Below are 20,119 nucleotides of genomic sequence, written 5' to 3'. Positions count from 1 at the left end.
GTCCCTATTTCTTTCCTGTCCTCCCTAGTATTACCCAATGCCCTACTGTCCCTATTCCTTCCCTGTCCTTCCTAGTATTACCCAATGTCCTACTGTCCCTATTCCTTTCCTGTCCTCCCTAGTATTATCCAATGTCCTACTGTCCCTTTTCCTTCCCTGTCCTCCCTAGTATTACCCAATGCCCTACTGTCCCTATTCCTTCCCTGTCCTCCCCAGTATTATCCAATGTCCTACTGTCCCTATTCCTTTCCTGTCCTCCCTAGTATTACCCAATGCCCTACTGTCCCTATTCCTTCCCTGCCCTCCCTAGTATTATCCAATGTCCTACTGTCCCTATTCCTTCCCTGTTCTCCTTAATATTATCCAATGCCCTACTGTCCCTATTCCTTCCCTGTCCTCCCCAGTATTATCCAATGTCCTACTGTCCCTATTCCTTCCCTGTCCTCCCCAGTATTATCCAATGTCCTTCTGTCCCTATTCCTTTCCTGTCCTCCCTAGTATTACCCAATGCCCTACTGTCCCTATTTCTTTCCTGTCCTTCCTAGTATCACCCAATGCCCTACTGTCCCTATTTCTTTCCTGTCTTTCCTAGTATTCCCCAATGTCCCTATTCCTTCCTTCTCCTGCCTAGGATTTTGCCCTTGCAGGGCGGCGTTTAATTGATTGCAAATTAGCAGCTATCAGGTCTGAATAAACCATTTTCCACAGAATGCTAAAAAATCCATATATTTCCACCAGGTGGCGATGGAGAGATGATCAGTTAAAACTTAATTTTGCTATGGATTTGTAGACTACACTGGGATTGGTTTAATTTATATACTATTTGTGATTAAACTAAGTACACAGATGGGGGAAGTGGCATGGCGTAGGATGGAGTAGGTTGCATGCTCCTGTAGCTCCCGCTCCCATCCTAAATACCGTATAATGGAGGTAAACTCTACCCCGCATGTGTCTCCTGTCTCTCAGTAAAACCCCCCGCTGGAGTGTGCGCTGCTGGGCTGAGGTGGAGGAGCGGAGACCACGAGGTCTCACGAGGTCTTCTCTTGCGTTGGTTGGCAGGTCTCGTCCTGGCCCAAAGGTGCATCATGTGCTCCGGCACAGATGGCTGATGGCATCTGCTCCTGTCCTGTCAGCTTCTGCCCTCAGCCGCAGGCTGCTGATGTCCGCACCCTCCTGACCCGCTGAAGAGGTACGGTCTCTGCTGGATGCTAGCCGGCGATTCCCGGCACGCGGGACACCTGCTTCGTCTCTGGCTGGCGGTGGCCTTATAGGCAATTTCCTGCAGTGGTCCTGGACAGGTCTTGGCTGAATGGGAAGTGAAGCTCGCTGAGAGGATGCTTCTCCTGCAGTCCTGAGGGCAATATAAGTGAGACACTGATACCATCCTGGCCTGAAAAAATGGGTTGTACCCTTGCCTACCTGACTGCCAAACAACCTCTGACAAGTGGATTCAGCAAAAAGACGCTGGTTCCCTGCTTGGGGTAAAGTGCCCCTTCAGGTGGCCCTCTGTGTAAACCTTGCCTAGTGCCATTGTCCTATTTGTCCTGGCAGCAGTGGCATTGCAGCAGCCGTTGAGATGATATTGGCCCTAGGCTGATATATACTGGCGCATACTTAATAATCATCTTGCACGAGCGTAAACTGGACACTGACACAGCCGTTACCCATATAACTTGAACTGTGTAATATTTCTTCAATTAACTACAGATCTGGGGAAATCAGGACAGCCATCTAGTGCAACTCAACGTCTGGCAAAATATGCCAGAAATTCACAGATAAATACATCGACACAGCAGGATACGTCATCATCCTTATCCCCTCCTTCTACCTCTTCTGAGGATCCTAACGGTGTGGGTACTACGCAATCCATCCAACAAATACTTCACGCTATTGCCAAATCCAAAACCAGGGTCACCGAGTTAATAGGCCAAGTCCAGGCCGATGTATCACTAGAGACCAGATGGGTTTTATTCAAGGAAGATGCACAACACAAAACTTGAGGAGGCTGTTTTGTCATCTACAGAGTGTGGAAAGTGCTGGTTCGAGGGCAGTGTCCTTAGATGCCACCAAAGCCTTTGATTCCGTGGAATGGGATTATCTGTAGAAGGTGTTGGATATATTCAGCCCCAGCTGCAAGATTCCTGGTCAACGCAGTGGCGGAACTTGTGAGTGGTGGGCCCAGGTGCAAAAGTACAATTTGGGCCCCACAACAGTGGGTGACAGAGGTACAAGCTGCTGGTCTAGGCAGTAGTGGGCCCCTTAGTCCTCAGGGGCCCCGATGCAATGCACCTGCTACACCAATGGTAGTTCCACCTCTGGGTCAACGGCCATACATCTGAACCCTTCCCTTTGAAAAGAGGAACATGACAGGGGTGTCCCCTTTCCCCTGTCCTATTCGCTCTTGCAATTGAACCACTTGCTAGTTATATTCACAAACCCCCAATATTAAGGGGTTGTCAATGGGTGATACTTTAGGTACTATATCCTTATATGCAGATGATATAATCATATTTCTTCAAGATGCAGAAGCAACATTACCTTCCATGTTAAGGAGAATCGATTCCTTCGGGGTATATTCAGGACTGACTATAAATTGGTCTAAATCTAATATTCTTCCAATATCTGGAATTATTCCAAAGGAAATAGATTCGCTATGTCCTTTACAATGGACTCTTAGATTTAAATTCCTAGGAGTTTGGATCACTCCCAAATCAAATGACTCTGTTTCTCAAAATATTGACCCGGTAACGCAGAAGTTTAAATCCAGGATACATGTATGGAAGAAACTACCATTATCAGTGGTTGGTCGAATTAACTTAATTAAGATGATTATTCAACCTAAGTATCTGTATTTATTACAGCATTCACCCATATATATACCCAAAAAGGTGTTCTCATCTATTAATAGCATTATGTCCTCATTTATATAGGGAGGTGGAACTCCAAGAGCGGCTATAAGGGTTTTTGTTAAATCTAAGATAGATGGAGGCAATGCCTCTCGGATATATGCACTTATTACTTTGCAGCTCAATTAGTACACATTTCTAATTGGCTCCAGGAAGGGATACTTCCACCTTTCAAGGTTTTTTTAATAAATGTCAGGATCAGAATCAGAATCTTTATTTGTCATAAAATGGCCACATGCAGTGAACATTAAACGAAAATAAAAAAGCATACAACACATATATACAACAAAAGCATAAAAAGACAGTGATAACAGACAGCCAAATCGTACATGCCTACATTATTCAACCCTAGGATTTACAATTATTTAAAATCCGTACAGCTATTGGAAAAAAGCTCTCTCTAAATCTCTTTGTCTTACATAAAACTGATCGATAACGCCTATGAGATGGTAGTAAGGGGAAAAAAACATTATATGGGTGGGTAAAATCACTCAGAATACATTTTGTCTTTAAAGAAAGTCGACTCAGAAAGATGTCATGCAGGTTCGGCAGAACGACACCCACTGCCTTACCCGCAGTTGACACAACCCTCTGAAGGGACTTTCGATCCGTAACCGAGCAGGGACCGAACCAGGCCAATAACCCATAAGTGAGGATACTCTCAATTACACAAGAATAAAAATTAATCAGGGTCTTCTCACTCAGACCAGCCAGTCGCAGTTTCCTCAGGAAATACATGCGCTGGTTGGCCTTCTTAATAATGATGTTAATATGGGTATTCCATGAAAGGTCATTAGCAATATTGATACCCAAAAACTTGAAAGTATCAACAATCTCCACCGGTTGACCATTTAAAACCAACGGACAACACACAGTCTTTTTGTACCTCCTAAAATCTAAAATCATTTCTTTTGTCTTGCTCACGTTAAGGACCAAACAATTCCCACCGCTCCAGGACTCTAATTTCGAAACTTCTGATCTATAAGCCGACTCATCGTCATTGGTGATAAGACCCACAATGGCGATGTCGTCTGCAAATTTAATAAGACGGACAGAATCTGAGCTGGAGAAACAATCAAACGTAAATAATGAATACAATAAAGGACTCAAAACGCACCCTTGAGGGACTCCAGTATTAACTACAAGTGTAGTGGAGACCTGGTCACCTATCTTGACAACCTGAGGCCTATCAGACAGGAAATCCAGGATCCAACCACAGATGGACCCACTCAGACCTATACTAGAAAGTTTTTTTACTAATAATAATGGCGGCACGGTGTTAAACGCCGAACTATAATCGACAAACAAAATCTGGGCAGACGAACCCTTGGATTCTAGGTGGGCAGAAAGCTCATGAACTAACATGAGCATTGCATCATCTGTAGATCTATTTGCTTTGTAAGCAAACTGAAAAGAGTCGAAGCCAGGGGGAATGCACTCCTTAACGTGAGCAAGAACCAATCTCTCAAAACTTTTCATAATCAATGACGTCAAGGCAATTGGTCGAAAGTCATTAAGACTTTCGGTTTTTCCTTTCTTAGAGACAGGTACAATGGTCGTAAATTTAAAACATTTGGGCACATAACAAGCTCTAAGGGATAAATTAAAAATAAATGTGAAAATTCCTGCAAGCTGGGCAGCGCACTTTTTCAAAACCTTGCCTTGTATGCCATCTGCACCAGCAGCCTTCCCAACCTTAGTGCAGAGAAAACATTTCCTTACTGACTCCTCATCTACCTCAAGGTAGGCCCCTGTGTCCCACTGGCTTGTAGAAGGAGGGGAAAATGAAATTGATTTGTCAAAGCGGGCATAAAAAATATTCAGATCTTCTACCAGTGATGTATCCACGCTAGGTTTTTTATTCGCCTTATAATCAACAATATTCTGAACCCCCCTCCAAAGACACTTTGCATCATTGCTCTGGGAAACCATATGCTCTAATTTAGTTGAATACAACTTTTTAGCCTTCACAATCCTCTTTTTCAAATTCAGCCGGGCAGCCCTAAAAGCAAGTAAATCACCTGATTTAAAGGCCTTATCCCTCACTGCCAACAGGGAGTGAACCTCACCATTTATCCAAGGTTTATCGTTTGGAAAAGAGCGCACCTGCTTCTTAACAGTCACGCTATCAATGCAGCAGTTTAAATATCCTAACACCATAGATGTCAGGTTATCAACATCGACTAAATTGTTCATGTCAACAGACTCTTCAATAAACAGATTCCAATCGGTAAATTCCAACCTGTCCTGGAGCCTGTCCAGGGCACCCTCAGGCCAAGTAGTTACAATGGATTTGGACACTTTACCACGTTTAGCACAGGAGACGTATATGGGGATTAAAAGTAGTGACACATGGTCAGAATGGCCAATATTTGCCTCCTTAAAGGAGCGGTAGGCATTTTTAACATTACAATAAACATGGTCGAGGACATTCTCTCCACGAGTAGGGCTTTTTACATATTGAAAAAAACGAGGCAGAACAGACTTCAGCCGCGCCTGATTAAAATCTCCTGTGATCAAGAATATACCGTTGGCAAATTTAGTTTCCAAATTCACAATAACTGAATGAAGGTTATCTAATGCAGACTCCACATGTGCCTGCGGGGGGATATATACAGCAACAATGATTACTATAGAAAATTCCCTCGGTAGATAAAATGGTCGACATTTAACAATCATATATTCTATATCGGGTAAGCAGCATAGATTAATTAAGCTAGCATCAGTACACCATTTATCATTAACATATACACATAGTCCACCTCCCTTGGTTTTCCCAGAACTACTCGTCCTATCAGCTCTAAACAGTGACCTATCTGGGAGCTGAACAGCAGAGTCCAGAACAGAGTCACTTAGCCAGGTCTCGGTTAAAATTATAAGCGAGCAAGATCTAATAAGCTGCTGCCTGGCCAGTCTCACATGGATTTCATCCAGTTTGTTTGGTAGCGATCTGACATTTGCTGTGTATAGGCTGGGTAGAGCCGGTCGTAAGGGGCACAAACTAAGCCGTACCCTAATACCTGCCCTCTTCCCCCTTTTCTGCTTCCGATCTCTCCTTGGTCTGCGGACCCAACCTGGGGAATGAATCCTCCACTGGAGACCAGTCCCCCTGTCCCCACGAAACTCCTGGCCCCGTCGTGAATAGCCCGACCCTCCTGAGTCCCCAGTGCCTCCAATACCTCCAGGCATTCCTCTTGCACGATTCTCCGGCATCTGGGCTGGCCCATCACCAGAAGAACAAGCGGGGCCTCCTCCAGCTTTAGGCACAGGAGCAGCGATCCCCATTCCATCATGGAGATCAGCCGTCTTAGCGTTGGTTGCTGATGTAGGGGCAGCGTTCCCCACTCCATCATGGAGACCCGCTGCCGAGGCTACACTCCGCGTCATCCGCATCATCGGCTGTGCGCCAGTCTCAGGGCCGCTGACGCGCAGGCTAGGGGACGCCAGATCATCAAGTGGCCGCGAAGCATCTCCGTGGCTCCGCGGCTGAACACATCCACCCCGACCACCACCATCCAGCGATGGGCGAGGGGGGGCCAGACCACGGGAGACATCCGGGCGAACATCCAGGCCACGGGCGGAGGGAGGACGGACCACAAGGCGGCGAACAGAAGGATCCAGGCGGGAACAGAGGAGAACCGGGTCCAGGCCAGGGCGGGCGGCACTCCAAAGGCCAAGCAACTCCAGCCTCCCATACACCACACACTCTCCAGGTAAGCTGCCCAAAAATAACCCCAGTACGAATAGCAGTCTGCCTGCACCATAGCTTCCCAGCCTCCGGTATTCTGTGCTGTGCTCAGCCGCAGCATATGCATGCGCCGCCATCTTCAGCCCATAGGATAAGGCAGTTGCAGTTTTAAGTGCAGTAATGAAGGCAGAAGTAGCAGCCTCCCTCTTTACGTTCTCCAGCCTGAAGATGGCGCCCTTCTATGGGGCTCATTCGGTAATGACAGAAGCTGGCTGTGTGCTTAGGAGCTGCATGCAGTCTCAGGGGCGATTACCACTGTGTCACTGTCCCCTTAATAAAAGACATTAGCTAGACATCCCACATGGCAACAAGCATGGAATCCCACATGGCAACAAGCATGGAATCCCACATGGCAACAAGCATGGAACCCCTGGCAACAAGCATGGAACCCCTGGCAAGCATGTAGGTAAGCAGCACTTATGTAGCATAATTTGTAATAGGCATTATGGTGTTTGGCATAATACGTAATGAAAATTATGGTCCGTGGCTTAACGTGTAATGGGAATCATGGTGCAAATTTTTGCAGTGCCTACGGCGCGCATTGTCCCTCTTTGTTGAGCATGTTATGAATTTTCATGTAATCTGTGTGGCATTATGTGAATTTTGGCTCAATCCATGTGGCATTATGTGAATTTTGGCTCAATCCATGTGGCATTATGTGAATTTTGTGTAGAACAATGTGTAGAAGTGGTATATGGTGTGGTACATTACACCAATTTGGGCTCATTCCCTTGGGCTCATTTCCTATAATTGCGTATGCTATTTTGTTGCATAATGTGTAGAAGTGGTATCTGGTGTGGTACACTACACTTGAGGACACGCCCCCTTTTCACGAGGCCACGACCCCTTTTTTAAACCATACGCGCCTATGGCGCGCACACAACTGCTTCCTTCGTGTTTTATGCCAAGGTGGGCCTGTGTACTTAAAAGGCCAGGGCCTATTTATAATCCCATTCCCACCATCTCTCTGCTCTCCTCCTCTAACTCTCTGACTGGGCACACTGGCACCACTATCACCCCCCCCCTCCCCTATCATGGTGCCCCCCTGTCGTTTTCTCCTAGATCCGCCCCTGCCTGTGCTACACAGCATTTTCCCACTTGAGAAGTTGCATTGGCAACAGAAGTGATTTAGGGCGAGATGTATTAAAATACATTGCCGCCCTTCGCGCCCCCCCCGCCGCGATGCCAGCGCATATGTACTAACATATACGGCTGGCATCGCGATGCGGTGACGGAGCCCCCCCGCGATACCTGTTCTCTGGTGTGCGGGGGGTCTCCGTCACCTCCCTGCTGCTTGGCTCTCCCCTCACGCCGGGGAAAGCTAAGCAGGCTGTCCCAGGCGCCTCCTCCTCCCCCCTGCAGCCGGAAGGATGTCCGGCTGCTTCACTAGGGGGAGGAGGGGTTTACCTTCCGGGGTCCAGGAGGACCCTTCAGGAAGGTAAGCCAGAGGGAGGGTCGGCGAGGCAGCGGGCTTGCGTCGGCGGGCGGCGGGCGGCGAAAAGAAGCCCATAGGCTTGTGGTATGATTTTTGATACATTGGAAAATGCAGAAAAACCGGGGTTTTACCGCATTTTCCGTTTGATACATCTCGCCCTTGTAGCCAACATTTATAGCGACCATCGAATGATTTCTCCTCCTTTCATCCGCATGCATGGGGATGTGTTCGCGTACACATCCCCTGGCATGCTAACGACGGCATCGGAGAGGGCGGGTGTTTGGCCGGTGGGAGGGGTTTACCTGTTTGCTAGGCTGCGATTACAGGCACCCTGGGGAAGAGACCTGAATAAGGCCCTAAATGCCTTTCTTATTTTATTTTTTATTTTAATGATCTTATTAAAGTAATTAATGATTAATTACGGTATTGTCAGAGCACAAGGGCTCACACAACAATTCTCCATTGTCGAGATAAAACAATAGCCGCTTGTATATATATTTCTATATTATGCCGTTTTTATTTCCTGTGCAGACAATGAAGATGAGAACACAGGACTTTAGTTCATTCAATTGATGACCGTGTTGAATTCTCCATTGAGAGGCCATTGTTTGCTTAAGTAAGTGATACTCTGCGGTAATGATAATTTGTTTGATTAGTAAATGCTGTGTCATTAATCAAACTTGAAGGGGATGCCGGAAATGGGTAAACCCAGCGTGACACCGTTGGAAGTCGCTCGCAGAACAGGATCTGGGATGCAAACAGGGCTCCCAGAGACTTATACAGGTCCTGACTGTGGGGAAATATGTACGTTCTAAGCTCACAGGTAACGGAGATGTGTTCCAGCACTTACAAGTGAATCATATAGGCCTAGTATAATCGTTTATTCACTGTCTGTGGTATACAGTGTGCCAAAAAGGACAATCTGGGGGTTATTCAGACCTGATCGCAGGCCGGGTGATAATCGATAGACTGCGCATGTATACGTCTCATAGTACGCACGCGTGATGCTATCCCGGTATAAAATTCGCCTACTTTTTTTTTGATCACTGGCCGTACGCAAGTTGCTTGACAAATTATTTCTCTCCCAATCGGTAATAAGTCAGTCAGAACTAACTTCTATTACCGTTGCAGATGGTCAAAAAGGGTCCGGTGCTGACATCATGTAACGGAATAGCAGGGCTCTGAAATTTTCACAGGCTTGCACAGGGAAATCACGCTGGCTTGGCTGCATATATATGATTGCAGGGTTATGCAAAGCCGCAGCTGTGGAATCATGTCGGGGCCGGAGATATAGAGCAGCAGCGGCGCCCGGCCAGCTAGATGGAGAGGAGCTGTGGTGCCATCCCTGTAGAGGAGCAGCAGCGCCCTGCCAGCTAGGGAGGAAGCAGCGGCGCCCGGCTGAGGCTTTGCGGAAAACTTGCGCCCGGCCAACTAGATGGGGAGGAGCGGCGCCTGGCCGGAAAGGAGCAGCAGCAGCGCATGGCCGGGGAGAGGAGGAGCAGCAGCACCCAGCCAGGAGATGGAGGCTCACTGATGCTGGTAAAAGGAGACCTCCCCCCTCTCAACTTGCCCCATCACCTCTCTCACTCCAGTCACTACACCCCCTCTTGCCCCCCCCCCCATTACACTATCACACCCGGGGCCGGTGCATGCTCCCAGCCACCCTGGCTGCAGGAATAGACAATGTGTGCATGCGCATAGCTTCTTTTCACAGGTGACAGAGTGGACTCCCATCTGCCCCCCCCCACACATTCATACACCCCAACACCTATGTGTCCCGAGGTGGGGGGCAGTTGGGAGTCCACCCCGTCACTCGTGAATAGAATGCATATGTGCACAGTTTCTATTCCTGCAGCCAGGGGGCTGAGAGCATGCCCAGCAGCTCGCAGAGCCGCTGGCTATGCCACAACAGTGGCAAAAATGGGCACAAGTCCTCGGGAGAGCATCACGAGTATAGGCCATGCCCCCTTGCCGCTAGGCCATGGGTCCAAAATTACGCAGTGTCCCCCTTCTCCTGTGGCCACAGTTGGGAGGTATGTGAATGTCTATGTATGTTACTGTATGTATGTATGTATGTATGTATATACAATGTATGTATATACAGTGGTCAAGGGGAAAGTTTGACGTGGGATATGGAAAAACGAAGGCTATAAAAGAAGAAAAGAGGGTGTGGCCACTCAAAAGGGGTCATGTCCTTTAGTTAATGTACCACACCATATACCCCTTATACACATTATGCAACATAATAGTAGACCCCCTTATAATTGCCTTTTACATATTATGCCACACAGAATGAGCCAAAAGTCACATTATGGCACATGAATTGAGCCAAAAGTCACTTTATGCCACATAGACTGAGTCAAAATTCACATTTTGGCACGCAAATTAAGCCAAAATTCAGGGAGAAGGTCTGATGGGGATGCAAGGACAGAGATGGGGATAAAGACAGCAAGGGGAGGGGGGGGGGGGGGTTAGATACAGCAAGGATGCAGGGAAAGTTTCTAAGAAAAAAAAGAGGCGCAAGATGGATTTGTCCTTGGGCCCTCCCTTATGTTGTATAGGGAAGTTGGACTTATATGGCAGCACCGGGCAGTACCCCTGCACTTATATAGCAGCACAGCACAGGACATCCCCGCTGGACTTATATGGCAGCACCGCTGGACTTATATGGCAGCACCTCTGGACTTATATGACAGCACCGCTGGACTTTTATAGCAACACAGGGCAGCACCGCTGCACTTACACAGCAGCACAGCACAGGACACCACTGCTGGACACAGCAGCAGTGTTCCCTCTAAGCTGTGCGCGTGTGCGCGTGCACACAACTCGCCAAGCATGCGCACAGACATTACAACAGAGCGCACAAAGCAGCAGTGGTCCCCTTTTTGCAGTTGTGGACTAAATTAATGTGTGTTTCACCCAATAACTACATTGTGTGCTGTGTTTTGAATGTTTAAATGTTTTGAATGTTTAATATCACGTTGTTTTCCAGTTATATATAGAAGTGACGCACAAAAATAAAAATTTCCTTCCAAAGTTGCACAGCCAAAATCTTTTGCTGCACACAGCCTTCGTAAAATTAGAGGGAACATTGCACAGCAGCACAGGGCAAGTTAGTATTGGCACTTACACATGTTTTGATCAAAAAGGGTCCAACTGAGGCAGGCCTAATCCAAACAGAAAGTCAGGCTGCTCACTCACAGCACTCCCATGAGATGCGGACGAAATGCTATGTCCATTCGAGTTGTGACTCACATAAAGCTACTGGTACTGGGGATGCCTCGTGTGTTACATGCGCACATCCTGTGTGCAGTGTCCAATGCCCTTGCAGCTTGCATAAAATCACAAGATCCATCCGATTCTGCTTTTGCTTCCATATTCAAATCAAGCCCCAATCTTCTACTCGATAATTCATCATGTAGTACCCTGATTGGCCACCAGATGTCATATTAAAGCACTGCATGTCCACATGCGCTAAGCTACTGTTCCCCTATCGGTATTACTCTGCAATGTACCATGCAGTAAAGTTGAGGTATCATTTCCACTGATCAATATGGACACGAAAACCTGAGCTTATGTTTATGTATTAACCTGCTATACCCTACTGCAAACAGGATAATTAGCTTACTAGTTCACAGAGACCAGCTTGGTTTCATGACTTGGAGGTTGACAGTACTGTAGATAATATATTTAAGCAGATTAGATAATTATGTGAATAACGGGCCCACGGCGGTGGCCTCCCTAAGGCCGTGATTCTACGGAGTGCCAATATTTATAGTTCCACAGTAAATGGGGCTTTAGGGGTTATACATCAAAAGCTCAGCCCAGAGTTCAAACAGGCAGTTTGATATTTCGGGAATTAGAGGGAAATAGTCGGATACATTACAGTACAGTCCTTGGTAATGGCAGATAACAGCAATGGCCAAGGTTTTCTGTCTGCTGGACTGGAAGAGAATATATCACTGTACACTATGTTGAGGAATTGCATCTGTGCTTGGCAAATGTCCTCTGTACTGGAAGTCCCTTGCACTACCCACGGCCCATGCCTCATTTTTTTGGTAAGCAAACACAGACTGTGGCGCCCCTCACTGCGGAAATTGTGGGTGTGGCTACAATGTGGGTGGAGTATAATTTGGTCCACCTACATAAAGCTAGATCCACATACACTAAAATAGACAGATTTTTTAAAATCCTCAGACTCCAGTGTAGCCTCCAACACACGCTCTAGGGGGGTTATTCTGGTTCACTCGCAAAGGCAAATTCACTCTCAGATTGACAAAACCCTATGCTCTGCAGGTGGGGTTGATGTCACATGTGCAGAGAGAGTTAGATTTGACAGTGGAGGTCATTCTGGTCTGTACGATCCCCTACCCGATCGCACAGGGGAGCGATGTTTTGCAGAGCATGCGCATAAGCCTTTATGTGCATGTGCAGGCTCCATTTGCTAATGGACGCGGCGACTTATATAGGCACGGGTTGCGCCCATGATAATTCGCCGGCACCCCATGATGTGGGTGCCGGGGGTGGGCAGCTGACATCACTGGATGTCAGCTGCCTGCCCTGTCCGCGTACAAGGGTGCCACAAATCTGAGTCGCCAGAGAGTGAGCGACTTAGATTTGCAAACCATTTAAAAATCATTTGATGGTTAACAACCATCGAATGATTTCTGCCACGCACGCAAGGCTGCAAATGGATGTTTATGCAAAACACCCATTCGCATGCATGCAGGGATATTTGTGTGCGAATGGGGGTAGGCGTTTGTGTGGGCGTCAGGTGCTGTTTAGTTGACTCGCAAAGCTGCGAATGTCGCAGCTTTGCGAGTCAACTAGAATGACCTTCAGTATGTGCCAAAATCGCGCATAAAAAATGTAGGCTGTGACTTTGTGGGAAGGGGCGTGGTCAGATAATAGTACCAATTTACATTACACCACTTAGTGCCACTTATACACATTGCACCAGGTAGAGCCCCTTAGACACACTGACCATGTAGAGCCCCTTAGACACACTGCACCAGGATTATGCACACCGCAATGTTCATTACACATTGTGCCACACCGTGATACCCATTACACATTATGCCACACCATGATGCCCATTACATATTATACCACACACTGTAATGCTCATTCACATTGTGCCACACACCGTAATGCCCATTACACATTGTGCCACACTTTGATGCCCATTACACATTATGCCACACAGCGTAATGCCCATTGCATATTATGCCGCATAAGTGCGGCTTACTAACATGCTTATTGCTAGGGGTTTCTTGCTTGATGCCAGGGGTTATATGCTCTTTGCCAGGGGGTTCCATGCTCGATGTCAGGGTTTACATGCTCATTGCCAGGGTCTTCGTGCTCAATGGCAGGGGGAGTTAAATGCTCAATTCCACAGGGGATTAGATGCTCATTACCATGGGGAATTCCTTGCTCAATGCCAGGGGGAGTTAAATGCATGTTTGTTGCCACGGTGGATTACTTGCTTGTTGCCATGGGGGATAAACCCCACCCTGGGCAGAGCAGTGCACACAGCAGTTATAGCCTGGCAGTGCGGTGAGCTCACTGTAACGGGGACAGCCGGGCAGAGCGGTGGGCAACCCGGCTGTATAAGTGCAGGTCCGCGGCTATTTCAAATGTAACGCCAGCAGCCAATCGGGAGCTACCACTGCCTGATTGGCTAACAGGCTGCAAGCTCTGATTGGCTCATGAGCCAGCGTGACATTTGAAATAGCCGCAGACCTGCTCTGATACAGTCGCCGGGTTGCCCACTGCTCTGCCTGGCTATATCCCCGTTTCAGCGAAAGCACCGATCTTCCCGGCTGTAACGTGGACAGTGAGTCCACAGCTCTGCACTCTAAAATGTTCAGGGACACATCCTAGCAAGAGGATGCTGGCGGGCGGCGTGGACAGAGTGTGTGTGTGTGTGTGTGTGTGTGTGGGGGGGGGGGGGGGGCACGACGACGCTGACCTATTCACTGGGCTGTGAGCATACCAAGCCCAGTTAACAGGTCGGAATAAGGCCCCTTATCACTCTCCAAGGCTTAGTGGATAGACCCCTTTTTCCCAAATTCACATGTATGGGTCCTACTAGTTAGGATCACAAAGATATGTGGAGATAAGGCATATTTCCCTAATTAGACAGCTGCCAATGAGAAAGCAGTTTATAAAAAAGCCAACAATGAGAATGCAGATAATGAAAAATCAGCCAATATGAAAACAGTGAAAATGCAGCCAATTGCTTATCATTATCATCATCATCATCATCATCATCCCCACCATCATCAGAGCGCATTCTGCACCAGAGGCAGAGCACCTGCAAGAGATATGTCTCCTGACAGACTTATATGTGTCTGTATGCAGGATTGAATCAGTCGCATTTAAGAAAACACATCCCTACGTGAACTTTCTCTGTTCCATTCAGGGCTGCCACTTTGGGGCCCGGGACTAATTTCCAGAAATAGAATCTGGATATGAACATAACTAGTGGCATTACCGTAGGAGGGCGGCAGAACAGTTCAAAATTCAAATAAGGGAGCTACACCCACTGCCAGTGTGTCCTAGCCAGCGATGCTTGGCAGTGTTTGCGGTGGCAGTTGCTGTTGCTCCCCTATTTGAATCGTGGACTGTGCTGCAGCGCAGCCCACCCCGTGAAGCCTCAACTGTCCCCAAAAGATACATTTCTCCAGCTCTACATGGATTACTCTCCAGGCTGCAGCTTCCACCAAATACGATTCATCACCAAACTACCTTATTCCATCTACTCCAGGCGTCGCTGCTTGGAGAATAAGTGGCTGCAGGTGCTGCCATCAGTGAGTCCTGTGGCCTGTCACAGTCCTAGTTATGGTAGCTTTGCACATGAAAAAGGTTGACATGGTCAAAAGGTCATTTTGACTGTTGGCATTCCATTGTCTACCTAATGCTTGTGTTGACCTTTTGACCCAGTCCACCTTGGCCCTGTCAACCTTCAGCCGTCGACCCAATCCATGTCAACATAAATAGTGCTTCGTGATGAACATTTGCTAATAGATATTTAGCCAGCGTTCCTGTATGTACTACTACAAGATTACGGAGCCACATGTTGCCTTTTGCTGTCTGCTGATTATACCAGAGCATGTGTTTTATCCATTGCCTTCCAAACACAGCAGATTCATCTTGTCACATGTTTTATTTCATTCTGCCAATACAATGTCAGCAAACACCGGGGCTTTAATCACCGCGCCAGATAATCAGGTCCCTGTTTACAACTTACCAACACGCAGCAGATGATCAGATCCCTTCCTCTATTATATCATGTCCTCATTAGACTTTATACATGACTACTGGTATCCAGAATGAAAAGGAAAAGAAAATACATTTAAACGCTTCACAAGAGAGAACGATATAAGGCCCTTAGGTACTTGTGTAGTTTCACGGCGCCAGCTTCCGGGTTCTACGCTCACCACAAACTATGTTAAAAAAAGTAACTTAACTCCATGCCAACATGGATAGTTCATACCCCCACTATCTATGTTGGCATGGAGTTGATTTTAAATAGCGTGGTGCCGTGAAACTACACAAGTACCGGCCCTTATTCAGATCTGATCGCAGTACAAATTTGCACTGCAGGTGGGGCAGATGTAACATGTGCAGAGTAAGTTAGATTTGGGTGAGTTATTTTTGTTTCTGTGCAGGGGGTAAATACTGGCTGCTTTATTCTTACACTGCAATTTAGATTTCAGTTTGAACACATTCCACCCAAATGTAACTCTCTCTGCACATGTTACATCTGCCCCACCTGCAGTGCACATGGTTTTGCCCATTTTGCCTGAAATGCCGGCATTGCACTACAGGGGGCGTGGCCATGAGGACGCGATCTTGCTGACCACACCCCTACTCCGAATGACCCGCCGGCCATCCCACCCCCGTCCTGCTCCATCAGCGGCCCTGCCCATCTGCCTCACTGAACTGGCTGCCCTCTCCAGGAGGGGGCAGCCAGAAAGTAGGCAACCCTGGCAGTAACAGAGCTTGCGAGAAAGCGTTGTCCCTACAAATCCTCTCGCAGCACCTTATGACATGCACTGACAGCTACCACCTATACCCAAGCTGGCCAGGATATACCCTGAGTCAGTGGGGACCCTCCCCCTAATAAAGTGCCCCCCCCCCCCCCGCAGGCACCTAAGGCTATAGTTGAAGAAGCCCGTGGCTATGCTCAGCACCCCTGGATAGTGGATGCCAAGTTGATTGCAATTCAGGTGTAAAAGTTAGAAATATTATTGTCTTGTACAGGTACAACTACAGGTCCCAGTAAGCTTCCCCCACATAGTGATACTTGGAGAACCATAAGTACCAGCATGAGGAGCTGGTATACCTAGTCCCACCTGTGAAAGAAATATATAAAGGACAGGACACACACTCACCCTGTAGAAAGTTTATTAAACACCCTTGCTCACACTTAAGGAGCCCATACACGGTCCGTTGTGTATGGCTCCGTTCTGTACTATGCGATTCGCGCTCCCGCGCATCACATAGTACGGTACAAAAAGTATGTGCTGCACATACTTTTTGTACTAGATACACATCGAATCGCAGTGCATGCACACTGCATGCACTAGGGATGCAATCCGATCCGATGTGTACTATTTAAGTCCCAAACGGATCCGTTAAATGGACCGTGTATGAGCTGCTTTACATCTATATCCCCTGTAGCCATGTGGTTGTGGTTTACCTCTACTAACCTTGTAATTAGCTACCTAGCTGCAGTTCCCACAATAGGTTTCTGCAGTGCTTTCTCCCTATTGAATTTCGATTTACTATTCGATGTGCATTCGATTTGCACTATTCAATTTACTCAATCTACTCATTCGATTTACTGGATCGAATTTGAGATTTCCTTGGCTGCACAGTAGATTTTTCTATTCGATTTTGAGAAAACGGGAGCGCGCATCGAATCGAATGCAGATCAAAAGTGTCCTAAAAACCATTCGATGTGGATTCGATTTTGCTTCTATAAGCAAAATCGAATCGAAAACTGAAAAATCTAAGCATGTGTACACAGCCTAAATCTAATGTACTGTTAGATTTGCACTATCTATAGTACTATTAGATTTGCACTATCCATATCTATAGTACTGTTAGATTTGCACTATCTAACTATATCTAATGTACTGTTAGATTTGCACTATCTATAGTACTATTAGATTTGCACTATCTATATCTATAGTACTGTTAGCTTTGCACTATCTATAGTACTATTAGATTTGCACTATCTATATCTATAGTACTGTTAGATTTGCACTATCTATAGTACTATTAGATTTGCACTATCTATATCTATAGTACTGTTAGATTTGCACTATCTAACTATATCTAATGTACTGTTAGATTTGCACTATCTATATCTATAGTACTGTTAGATTTGCACTATCTATAGTACTATTAGATTTGCACTATCTATATCTATAGAACTGTTAGATTTGCACTATCTATAGTACTATTAGATGTGCCCTATCTATATCTATAGTACTGTTAGATTTGCACTATCTATAGTATTATTAGATTTGCACTATCTATATCTATAGTACTGTTAGATTTGCACTATCTAACTATATCTAATTTACTGTTAGATTTGCACTATCTATAGTACTATTAGATTTGCACTATCTATATCTATAGTACTGTTAGATTTGCACTATCTATAGTACTATTAGATTTGCACTATCTATATCTATAGTACTGTTAGATTTGCACTATCTATATCTATAGTACTGTTAGATTTGCACTATCTATAGTACTATTAGATTTGCACTATCTATATCTATAGAACTGTTAGATTTGCACTATCTATAGTACTATTAGATTTGCACTATCTATATCTATAGTACTGTTAGATTTGCACTATCTATAGTATTATTAGATTTGCACTATCTATATCTATAGTACTGTTAGATTTGCACTATCTAACTATATCTAATGTACTGTTAGATTTGCACTATCTATAGTACTATTAGATTTGCACTATCTATATCTATAGAACTGTTAGATTTGCACTATCTATAGTACTATTAGATTTGCACTATCTATATCTATAGTACTGTTAGATTTGCACTATCTAACTATATCTAATGTACTGTTAGATTTGCACTATCTATAGTACTATTAGATTTGCACTATCTACAGTACATTAGATTTCCATTAGAAATCTGCATCGAATGCTAATAAAAGCATTAGATTTCTATTCGATTTTGCTTCTATAAGCAAAATCGAATAGAAAAATAGAGCATATCTCACGTGTGTACTAGGGATGCCAATACCGGAGCGTTTTTACAATCCAGGGATGGAAACATGCTCAATCCCAGGATTCCCGGGATAATAATCTAATAATAATGATATTTATATAGCACTTTTCTCCCAATAGGACTCAAAGTGCTTTACCATGCCGGGACGCCGGGATTGGCTTCCCTATTAAAAAAAATGCTGCTTTTTCACCCTAAATAACCTGAGGGTTACACAGATGTCCGTCGCTCAAGCATGCACACTTCGATTCGTACACATGCACAGTTGTTCGATAATCGAACGGATTGTGAGTTCGCACAACACTTCCCCCCCCATAGAGGTCAGGAGCAGCATTTCCCTTTTATTTTATACAGTCTAAAAGACTGTAACCAGTTACAGCGAAGCAGCTATTAACTTCCGTCAGTCTATGGGTTAAATCACTGTTCTACTTGCCGTGTTCCATCACACGAGTGTGCCCTATGACTCTGTCATATTTACTAATGGAGTGAAAGTCTAAGCAGATGACTGGTGATGTATATACATCAGTATACGCTTTTATATTGCTCTTGTCTCCGTTTATCACAAACACGCAGGCAGTGGTGCCACCATCATTTTATGACATGTGCTGTTGTCAGGGGAAATGACTGTTGGAGCATGAACGTTGACAAGTGGAGGCGTCTCCGCCGTTCTGGCCCCCAGTGCTATACAGGTGCGGTGTGAGCAAGGTAGATGTGTCAGATTAGTGAGATAGACACGCTGAATGCATAAGAGGAGCAATTAGAGGACAAATTACCATGTCTAATGCAATGTGGGGAGTACACCTGACAGCTGGGCCCCTGGAGAGACAGAGGAGAGACAGTCACTGAATGCAGATACTGGAGGAAGACTTCAGTATGCAAGAACTGCCTCATGAAATTCTAATGCAGCCAAGGGTCCCTGACACTCCCCTGTCTGCATCGCACATCGTTCTCTTATCTATTGTCCTATGATGGAAATATCCCCAGTACAAAACATTCTTGGTGTATTTACATTTTATACAATTGCAACAATATGTATTTTAGGCACATTTCGCCTGTCTATCTATCTATCTATCTATCTATCTATCTATCTATCTATCTATCTATCTATCTATCTATCTATCTATCTATCTATCTATCTATCTATCTATCTATCTACAGTATCTATCTATCTATGTGTATTCTATCTATCTATCTATCTATCTATCTATCTATCTATCTATCTATCTATCTATCTATCTATCTCTCTCTCTCTCTCTCTATCTATCTATCTATCTATCTATCTATCTATCTATCTATATCTATTCTATCTATCTCTATATCTATGTATCTATCTATTTATCTACGTATGGGTATTCTATCTATCTATCTATTTATCTATCTATGTACAGATGGAGCACCTCTCAGCCAGCGCCGGGGCTCGCCAGAATGCCCCCGCTGGTGATCACTGGCGGAGAGGCGCTCCATCTGACTGGGACGTATGAGCGTCTCACACGCGCGCATCCCAGTTTTCGGGCGGCAGGGGCCAAGAACCCTGCCGTCTCCACTTAGGATTAGCGGGGGGCGGGGGGGTGCGGGGAGGCGGTGGGGACCGGCGGACAGCGACAGGGAGGTGGTGGGGACCGGCGGTGAGCTCCGTCGGAAGGGGACGCCTGAGCATCTTGTGCGTGCACGTCCCATTCCGTTGACTGGCGGGGGCTGGTGGTTGGTGGTACGACCGGCTGACCTCGCTAAACGGCAGGCACTCTATCTGTATCTA

The sequence above is a fragment of the Crinia signifera genome, chromosome 1 (assembly GCF_055691185.1).
Source record: "Crinia signifera chromosome 1, ASM5569118v1, whole genome shotgun sequence".
In the NCBI taxonomy this organism is placed as follows: domain Eukaryota; kingdom Metazoa; phylum Chordata; class Amphibia; order Anura; family Myobatrachidae; genus Crinia; species Crinia signifera.
Note: the sequence above shows the minus strand (reverse complement) of the source record.